The sequence below is a fragment of the Schistocerca piceifrons genome, chromosome 2 (assembly GCF_021461385.2).
Source record: "Schistocerca piceifrons isolate TAMUIC-IGC-003096 chromosome 2, iqSchPice1.1, whole genome shotgun sequence".
In the NCBI taxonomy this organism is placed as follows: domain Eukaryota; kingdom Metazoa; phylum Arthropoda; class Insecta; order Orthoptera; family Acrididae; genus Schistocerca; species Schistocerca piceifrons.
Window position 1 is genome coordinate 394392652 of NC_060139.1, and position 9622 is coordinate 394402273.

Sequence of the window (9622 nt, forward strand, 5' to 3'; positions counted from 1 at the left end):
ACCGTGCACAGGAAGGTAACAACCGACAGCACTTCAAAAAGAAAGAACGTATGATAATCGGTGTAACTCCGGTTATCGGAATAACAATCACAGGAATAATCAGGGTAACAATGTACATGCCACAAACATGGTCAAACACCGAACAAGCGAACTGCCTATCTAATACCGCACCACGAAACAGTGAGCAACTTCATTCGACGCAGAACAACCACCTAAACCAAAGTATTTAGAATAACAATAATAACGCTGAACTGGCGGGTGCAAAACCAACCCGTGTGGCTAACTGAAGTGCCTGAAAGTACTCAACCTTCAAATAGTCTGCCAAAAAACTAATTTCGATCACATCGAGTCCTCAGGTAGTGGTCGGGAATGGTGTGACGGGAAATGTGCAAAATAAAAAAAAATCAATCTGATACGTAATAATAACGGTGTTGATATGCCTAATGAATTGATCTCTCAAGAAAATTCCTGCAGAGAGGAAAACAATACAGTGGTACAGGCTGCATTTGAAGCTGAAGTAAGAAACGTACCTACAGCAGCAATAATTGACACCAATGCCTCTGCGAGCGTTATTTCTTATAATTTGCTTAAACAAATATGTGAGACGGGCACACCTACCGTATTACCTGTCTATAATATTGAATTATTGGTGCTATAGACACCAGGTCGAAGAATATTAGTTGGAAGACTCAGAAATATTTACAGGAAATGGAGAATTTCACTGCACGTTTCTGGTGTTTGAGAATTTGTCAGTAAATTGTAATAATGGTGTAGGATTTCTGCAAGAGAAGGACGCAAGACTTGTCGGCGGGCAAATGCTATTTTACAGTTGATGGAAAAAAATATCATTTTGGATTTGATCAAAACAAAAACTCGCAATGGGAAATTCTACCAGTGAATGGAAATCAAGTTTGTAGGAATTGAACCTCCACTGACAGTTGCTCTAGCTGATGTAACGAATTGTGCTAATGTTGACAATAACAAGCAAGACATCGAGGCAATATTACCAGGCAAGATTTTCGAATCAGATTACTTAAAAGAGTAGCAGAGAAATGAGCTATGCAATCTCTTGTATATATGTCTACAAGTCTTTGCAGAAAAACCAAGTATAATAAAAGGATACATAGCCGGTCCCAAGCCCGGTTGAAAAAGGAGGAGGGGGAGGAGTAACACCTCGTAAAAAACATTGGTTCACCTGGCCCGGGTGATAGTACCTCGTGAGGGCCCCTTGCCAGGGACACGGTGAAGACCTCAACGGCAGTGAAGGCGGAGATGAAGATCATCGGTACGGCGGAACTGGCGGAAGAGGCAACCTTGCTTTTTGGGAAACTATAAAAGCTATCGTCCAAGGTTATTTGGACAAAGGGCACGACGGTTCCACCCTAAAGTGTCTGTTCCACATGTTAGTGGCGGCTGATCTATAAAACTCAGAAATGGAACTCTGAGCTTAATCAGACTGAAATCTCAATTTCAGTCACAAACCCAGTCCAAATAAATCAATATGGGTACAGCACCTTCAAAGACAAATTAGCCCAGTGGTTCAAATCCCACGGTTGAAAAACCGCAAGTGGTCTACTCGGATTCTGGGGAGACCACAGAAGTGTGCATGGAGGTAAATCGGAGTACCTCAAAACTCCATAATAACAAAATCAAACCAAAATCGAGAATTTGGCTAATGACGTTTAATATAAATTCTCTGTTAAAAATGGGAAAACTAAAAAATATCTTGGACAAATCCAGAAAACGTAAAATCAAAATTACTGCATTTCAGGAATCACGATATACAGATGAAAATCCTTTTGATTCAGAAGAATACAGGATATACAAAGGAAAACCTGGAAAACGAACCATGGCAAATTGTCCACAATTTGGAACTGGATTTATAGTAGATACATCAATACTTGATTCAGTCTCGACTTTCAAATCTTACTCGGGTCGGCTCTCCACGATGACAATAAAATCAGCTAATAACATATACACCCTAATCAACGGACATGCACCAACTAACATCACTAACAAAAACAAAGTAGAAGAAGTAGAAGGATTCTGGAACCAATTTGATAATATTCTCAAAAAATCCCATATAACCATGTCAAAATCCTTATGGGCGTTGTTGTTGTTGTTGTGGTCTTCAGTCCTGAGACTGGTTTGATGCAGCTCTCCATGCTACTCTATCCTGTGCAAGCTTTTTCATCTCCCAGTACCTACTGCAACCTACATCCTTCTGAATCTGCTTAGTGTATTCATCTCTTGGTCTCCCTCTACGATTTTTACCCTCCACGCTGCCCTCCAATACTAAATTGGTGATCCCTTGTTGCCTCAGAACATGTCCTACCAACCGATCCCTTCTTCTGGTCAAGTTGTGCCACAAACTTCTCTTCTCCCCAATCCTATTCAATGCTTCCTCATTAGTTATGTGATCTACCGATCTAATCTTCAGCATTCTTCTGTAGCACCACATTTCGAAAGCTTCTATTCTCTTCTTGTCCAAACTATTTATCGTCCATGTTTCACTTCCATACATGGCTACACTCCATACGAATACTTTCAGAAATGACTTCCTGACACTTAAATCAATACTGGATGTTAACAAATTTCTCTTCTTCAGAAACGCTTTCCTTGCCATTGCCAGCCTACATTTTATATCCTCTCTACTTCGACCATCATCAGTCATTTTGCTCCCCAAATAGCAAAACTCCTTTACTACTTTAAGTGCCTCATTTCCTAATCTAATTCCCTCAGCATCACCCGACTTAATTAGACTACATTCCATTATCCTTGTTTTGCTTTTGTTGATGTTCATCTTATATCCTCCTTTCAAGACACTGGCCATTCCATTCAACTGCTCTTCCAAGTCCTTTGCTGTCTCTGACAGAATTACAATGTCATCGGCGAACCTCAAAGTTTTTATTTCTTCTCCATGAATTTTAATACCTACCCCGAATTTTTCTTTTGTTTCCTTTACTGCTTGCTCAATATACAGATTGAACAACATCGGGGAGAGGCTACAACCCTGTCTTACTCCCTTCCCAACCACTGCTTCCCTTTCATGTCCCTCGACTCTCATAACTGCCATCTGGTTTCTGTACAGATTGTAAATAGCCTTTCGCTCCCTGTATTTTACCCCTGCCACCTTTAGAATTTGAAAGAGAGTATTCCAGTCAACATTGTCAAAAGCTTTCTCTAAGTCTACAAATGCTAGAAACGTAGGTTTTCCTTTCCTTAATCTTTCTTCTAAGGTAAGTCGTAAGGTCAGTATTGCCTCACGTGTTCCAGTGTTTCTACGGAATCCAAACTGATCTTCCCGAGGTTGGCTTCTACTAGTTTTTCCATTCGTCTGTAAAGAATTCGTGTTAGTATTTTGCAGCTGTGACTTATTAAGCTGATAGTTCGGTAATTTTCACATCTGTCAACACCTGCTTTCTTTGGGATTGGAATTATTATATTCTTCTTGAAGTCTGAGGGTATTTCGCCTGTTTCATACATCTTGCTCACCAGATGGTAGAGTTTTGTCAGGACTGGCTCTCCCACGGCCGTCAGTAGTTCCAATGGAATATTGTCTACTCCGGGGGCCTTGTTTCGACTCAGGTCTTTCAGTGCTCTGTCAAACTCTTCACGCAGTATCATATCTCCCATTTCATCTTCATCTACATCCTCTTCCATTTCCATAATATTGTCCTCAAGTACATCGCCCTTGTATAGACCCTCTATATACTCCTTCCACCTTTCTGCTTTCCCTTCTTTGCTTAGAACTGAGTTTCCATCTGAGCTCTTGATATTCATACAAGTCGTTCTCTTATCTCCAAAGGTCTCTTTAATTTTCCTGTAGGCGGTATCTATCTTACCCCTAGTGAGATAGTCCTCTACATCCTTACATTTGTCCTCTAGCCATCCCTGCTTAGCCATTTTGCACTTCCTGTCGATCTCATTTTTGAGACGTTTGTATTCCTTTTTGCCTGTTTCACTTACTGCATTTTTATATTTTCTCCTTTCATCAATTAAATTCAATATTTCTTCTGTTACCCAAGGATTTCTACTAGCCCTCGTCTTTTTACCCACTTGATCCTCTGCTGCCTTCACTACTTCATCCCTCAAAGCTACCCATTCTTCTTCTACTGTATTTCTTTCCCCTATTCCTGTCAATTGCTCCCTTATGCTCTCCCTGAATCTCTGTACAACCTCTGGTTCTTTTAGTTTATCCAGGTCCCATCTCCTTAAATTCCCACCTTTTTGCAGTTTCTTCAGTTTTAATCTACAGGTCATAACCAATAGATTGTGGTCAGAGTCCACATCTGCCCCTGGAAATGTCTTACAATTTAAAACCTGGTTCCTAAATCTCTGTCTTACCATTATATAATCTATCTGATACCTTTTAGTATCTCCAGGGTTCTTCCATGTATACAACCTTCTTTCACGATTCTTAAACCAAGTGTTAGTTATGATTATGTTGTGCTCTGTGCAAAATTCTACCAGGCGGCTTCCTCTTTCATTTCTGTCCCCCAATCCATATTCACCTACTATGTTTCCTTCTCTCCCTTTTCCTACACTCGAATTCCAGTCACCCATGACTATTAAATTTTCGTCTCCCTTCACAATCTGAATAATTTCTTTTATTTCATCATACATTTCTTCAATTTCTTCGTCATCTGCAGAGCTAGTTGGCATATAAACTTGTACTACTGTAGTAGGTGTGGGCTTCGTGTCTATCTTGGCCACAATAATGCGTTCACTATGCTGTTTGTAGTAGCTTACCCGCATTCCTATTTTCCTATTCATTATTAAACCTACTCCTGCATTACCCCTATTTGATTTTGTGTTTATAACCCTGTAGTCACCTGACCAGAAGTCTTGTTCCTCCTGCCACCGAACTTCACTAATTCCCACTATGTCTAACTTCAACCTATCCATTTCCCTTTTTAAATTTTCTAACCTACCTGCCCGATTAAGGGATCTGACATTCCACGCTCCGATCCGTTTCAATGCACAAATCGGTAAAGAAAAGAAATATCGATATTGGGTTGGTAAATGGTCTGGGCATACACAGACCAACCGGAATGGCATGCGACTCATTGAAATCTGCAAAAACCACGACCTATTTTTCAACTCAACATTTTTCAGGAAAAGAGCCTCGAAAACAAAAACTTGGATCCCACCTAATCCATTACTAGGTGAATATCAGTTGGATCATTTAATGATCTCCCGCGTAAATACAGTAGAAATCATGAAAGTCCTTAATGGACTAGACCTAGATTACGACCATTACCCAACAAAATTCTCCCTAGATGTCATTACAGAAAAAAGAAAATTCTCTAAGAAATCTCTACATCATAAATATGATGTACAAAAGATAAATGGTAATGAACAATTTACAAAAGAAACACAAAATTTAAAACCACAAAATTGGCAACAACTGCAAGCAGGACTTTTAAAAGCAGCTGAAACTGTAGCATCGTAAACAAGAATACGTAAACACCCATGGTGAACAGATGAGTGCAACCAACTGATAAATCTCAGACAACAGGCGTGGCAAAATTGGTTGTGCAACAAAAATCAAAAGACCCTGGAAGATCTCAAAGATACCAGGAAAACAGTCACAAAAGCAATACGAACAGTCCGTAAACAACACGAAGGCAAAAAGTTGTGAGAGATAGAAAATGATTTCAAGAAAAACAATTCCCGAAATTTCTACAGAGTATTCAAACCAAAATTAACAAAGTACTCTCCTCCATCACTCCAATTCAAAAATGAACATGGGAAAATTTCCCATACCAACACCGAAAACTGTGAAATTCTTGCAAAATACTTTTCTAAATTACTGAATTGTGAAAAGTCTACTGAAAAAATTGAGTTCCATCACACACAACAAGACCCAGACTCAAAGCCACCAAGTTTAAAGGAGATTAAAGAGATAATTCAGTCACTGAAAAATAACAAAGCATCAGGAGAAGATCAAATCATCGTAGAATTATGGAAAAATGCAGGAGAAAATCTTATTGCAAAACTCAAAGAAATTATACATGAAATCTGGAAAACTGAAAAAATACCCACAGATTGTAAGACAGCATTCATCCATCCTCTGTACAAAAAGGAAGTAAAACAGACCCCAACAACTATCGTGGAATCTCTTTATTGTCAATAACATACAAAATTCTGTCTAAAGCCCTACTAAACCGAGCAGAACCTCAGCTGGATTCAAAACTAGGCGAATACCAATGTGGATTCAGAAAAGGTCGATCATGTGTAGAACAAATCCTTAACTTGAAAAACTCAATGAAATATTTTCATAGTACTTCAAACAAAAGTTATGTCATTACGTTTGTAAAAAAAGCATATGACAGTATAGACCGAGAATCCCTTTTTGAAGTATTAGCAGAATTTGGACTAGATCAAAAGACAACAAACATCATAAAAGAAACACTCACGGAGACCAAATCCAAAGCAAAATTTACTGGAGAATTGAGCACAGAATTTGAAATAGACACAGGAGTACGACAAGGGGATGTACTGTCCCCAGTGCTCTTCAATTGTGCTCTTGAAACAGTTGTTAGAGAATGGAGAAAAGCAGGTGCACCAGTACACAGACTGGGACCAAGACGTAAGGGCATAGAATTAGACTGTTTAGCATTTGCTGATGACATGGCACTGATCGCACGAGACATTACCGACGCACAGAAACAGCTAGAATTATTACAAGAGCAGGCAGCAAAAATAGGATTACAAATTTCCTTTGAAAAAACAAAATTTATTACTGACATAAAAAATGCACCTTCTGATCTCAAAATTGGTAATAACTACATCTCTCGAGTAAAAGAATTTAAATATTTAGGTGAATGGATTGCATAAAATTGTAATGAAAAGAAACCTGTCAGATCAAGAGTCCAGAAAATGGCGACGGCGTTTCAGTTAACAAAAAAAATTTACAACAAAAAGAGTCTTTCGTGGAACTGCAAAATACGACACTACAAAACAGTTATTAAACCCGAAGCTCTCTACGCATCTGAGACACTAAACCTTTAACACAAAACACTAAAAGAAGAATTAGAAGTGAAAGAACGTAAAATAATGAGGAAACTCCTAGGACCAAGAACTAAAGATAGTGTGCATTATCCAAAGCCCAATGCAGAAATATATAAAAATATCTCCAAAAATAAGACACAATGCGCATGAGAAGAATCAAATTCATGGGGCATTTACAAAGAAAGGACTCAAACAGGTTAGCGCTCACAAGGTGGCTTGCGGAATATGGATGTAGATGTAGATGTAGATGTAGAAAAGGAAGGCCAACAAATGTTGATTACGCGTGGTCCTAAGTGATCCATCCGCGAAGAAGAAGAAAAGGATACATATACCACACGCTTGTGAAGACTCATGAGGCGTTTTGTCACACAACCTACCGGATTCCCTGGATCCACAGAAAAGCTATACACACAGAAATCTAGAAAATGCTAGAATGGGGAAACATCCTATCAAATAAAATTAGCGGTTTATACCTGCATAAACATCTCAAAAAATTTATTTATAAATGTGACACTTGTATAGATTTGTGTAAATACTTCATTTCTATTTTGAGTATATAGTAGAGTTAGTTGCGAGAAGAAATGTCTCAAGCTATTACATGGATATTGGAAAGAGGAGCTGAAAAGCATTTAAAGAACACTAAAAAATTACTTTTCCAGAACTCCATTTACTTGTAAAGCCAAAACCTGTCTTATAAAGACATCTCACGTAATAAATTGTAAATATGAGTGTAGTTTTCTAGACAGAATTGGTAAATAGTGTGTTAGTTTGAAGATTACTCATTTATACGTTAGCTCCAAAATAAGCGATTAGTTGTAAATAACTGTGCACTATTTATGTCAGAAGTACATGTCCGACAAGCTCAAGATCAAAGCGTTGAATAATAGTATATGTACTCGTGTACATAAATACTAAAGAACATATTTTCTATAGAACGATGTCCTGTGTCAATGCATTGGCCAGCAGGCAAGGGGCTCAGGTCATATATCTCTCAATTAAATTATGTGCTTATTTTGACACTTATGATGTCCTCGAACATTAGTTTTACATTTTAGAGTTAATGTTTGCGTGCTTTCTTATCGGTGGAGTACAAGATTGGGAATGGCCCCTTAATGGAGTTTCCTTGGAATAAAGAAACAAACTGGGTGCCATATACGAACGAAACACATACATGTTAAACACGGCCGCATAGCACACAAAATAATGGCCAAACACAGTTCGCATCGTGAATTTTCAAAGGTATTGCAAAACTCATATAATTAATGTTCATCTACAGCCATGTTCCAACGTAAATATTAAACAAGTAGTGTGAAGTGATGTCATACCAAACGATTCTCCACACAGCGAACAAACACGCTATTTTGGACTTTACATGAAACGCATAGCTACAATATCAGTGTAATTTGACTCAAAAGATTGTATGTAATTGCAAATGAGGAACAAAACGAACGCCAAAGTCAGTGATATTAAGGACTTTCAGAGAAGGCGGTAGTATATGAATTTCGTTTGCAAATAAACAAAACTTTGCAAACGGAACTAGTCTGTGAGAACAGTGAATGTACTAGGATTGCAAAGCGTGTAATAACGTTGACGCTTACCTTCAGTGAAGTGTTTAATCAAGTGTGCAGGAGCAGCATCCTGTGTAGAAACTCTTAGGTAAACACACGTAGCCGCTCTATGGGACTCGCACTGCTACGAACAGAGTGTACACAACGTGCAACGTAAACCTCACCTCGACAATGTTACGTGCGAAGCTCTGGATTGTCGCGGTGGAATATAAGTCACGTGATCGCCCTGAACTCGCAGCATCTCAAAACATTGAGACTTATCACCGCGAAGCTATGAACGCCCTCTTAGTGCAAATAGTGATAGCGTAATATGCCAATAAATAAACTGCAGTGCTCAGTGCAAACGAATTACAGTAATGATGCAATCAGAAAGAAACGAGAATGAGGAGAAGAGTACAGAAAGCAAACTTCACTGCGGCAAACAAAACACAAACAAAAGAAATAAATGGACATAACTAACTGTAAACTATCACCACGAGCAGACACAAACAGAATATATAATCATTATATGCATCCATAGGACAATATGTGTACTAATAGACCCTCTTTGAGCCAAAACCACGTAATTGTATACTTGTATATTAATGTTCAATCGATTGTATTCCATGTAGCCCATACCCGAGATGACTGTCATGTGGAAGAGCAAGATCAAGCCACCTGTATCCTGTAACTAGCTGCAAATCCTGGTATGTCTTCCCATGTTCCTTTCTGCACTTGAGGGTCTTGGCATCGACTACCAAGCACCAACAAGAACTGTCGTTCTTGCAATCCGTCGCAAGATCTATCTCTTATCTACAAATAATTTTATTCGACTTTGTAAAACTGTGACAAATTTTTAATCGAACTCTATTCTCTCATTTGTGAGAAAGAACATTTATGACAAACTCACATAACGAAAGACTTTTAAATAAAAAAAACTATATGATAAAGGATTCTTACACGTAAGAATTGTTTGAAAACTGAACATTTTATGAAGCAATCCTGTTTGAAGTGTTATCACGAACATTTTATGGACTTCAGAATTTAATTGTTTTCAA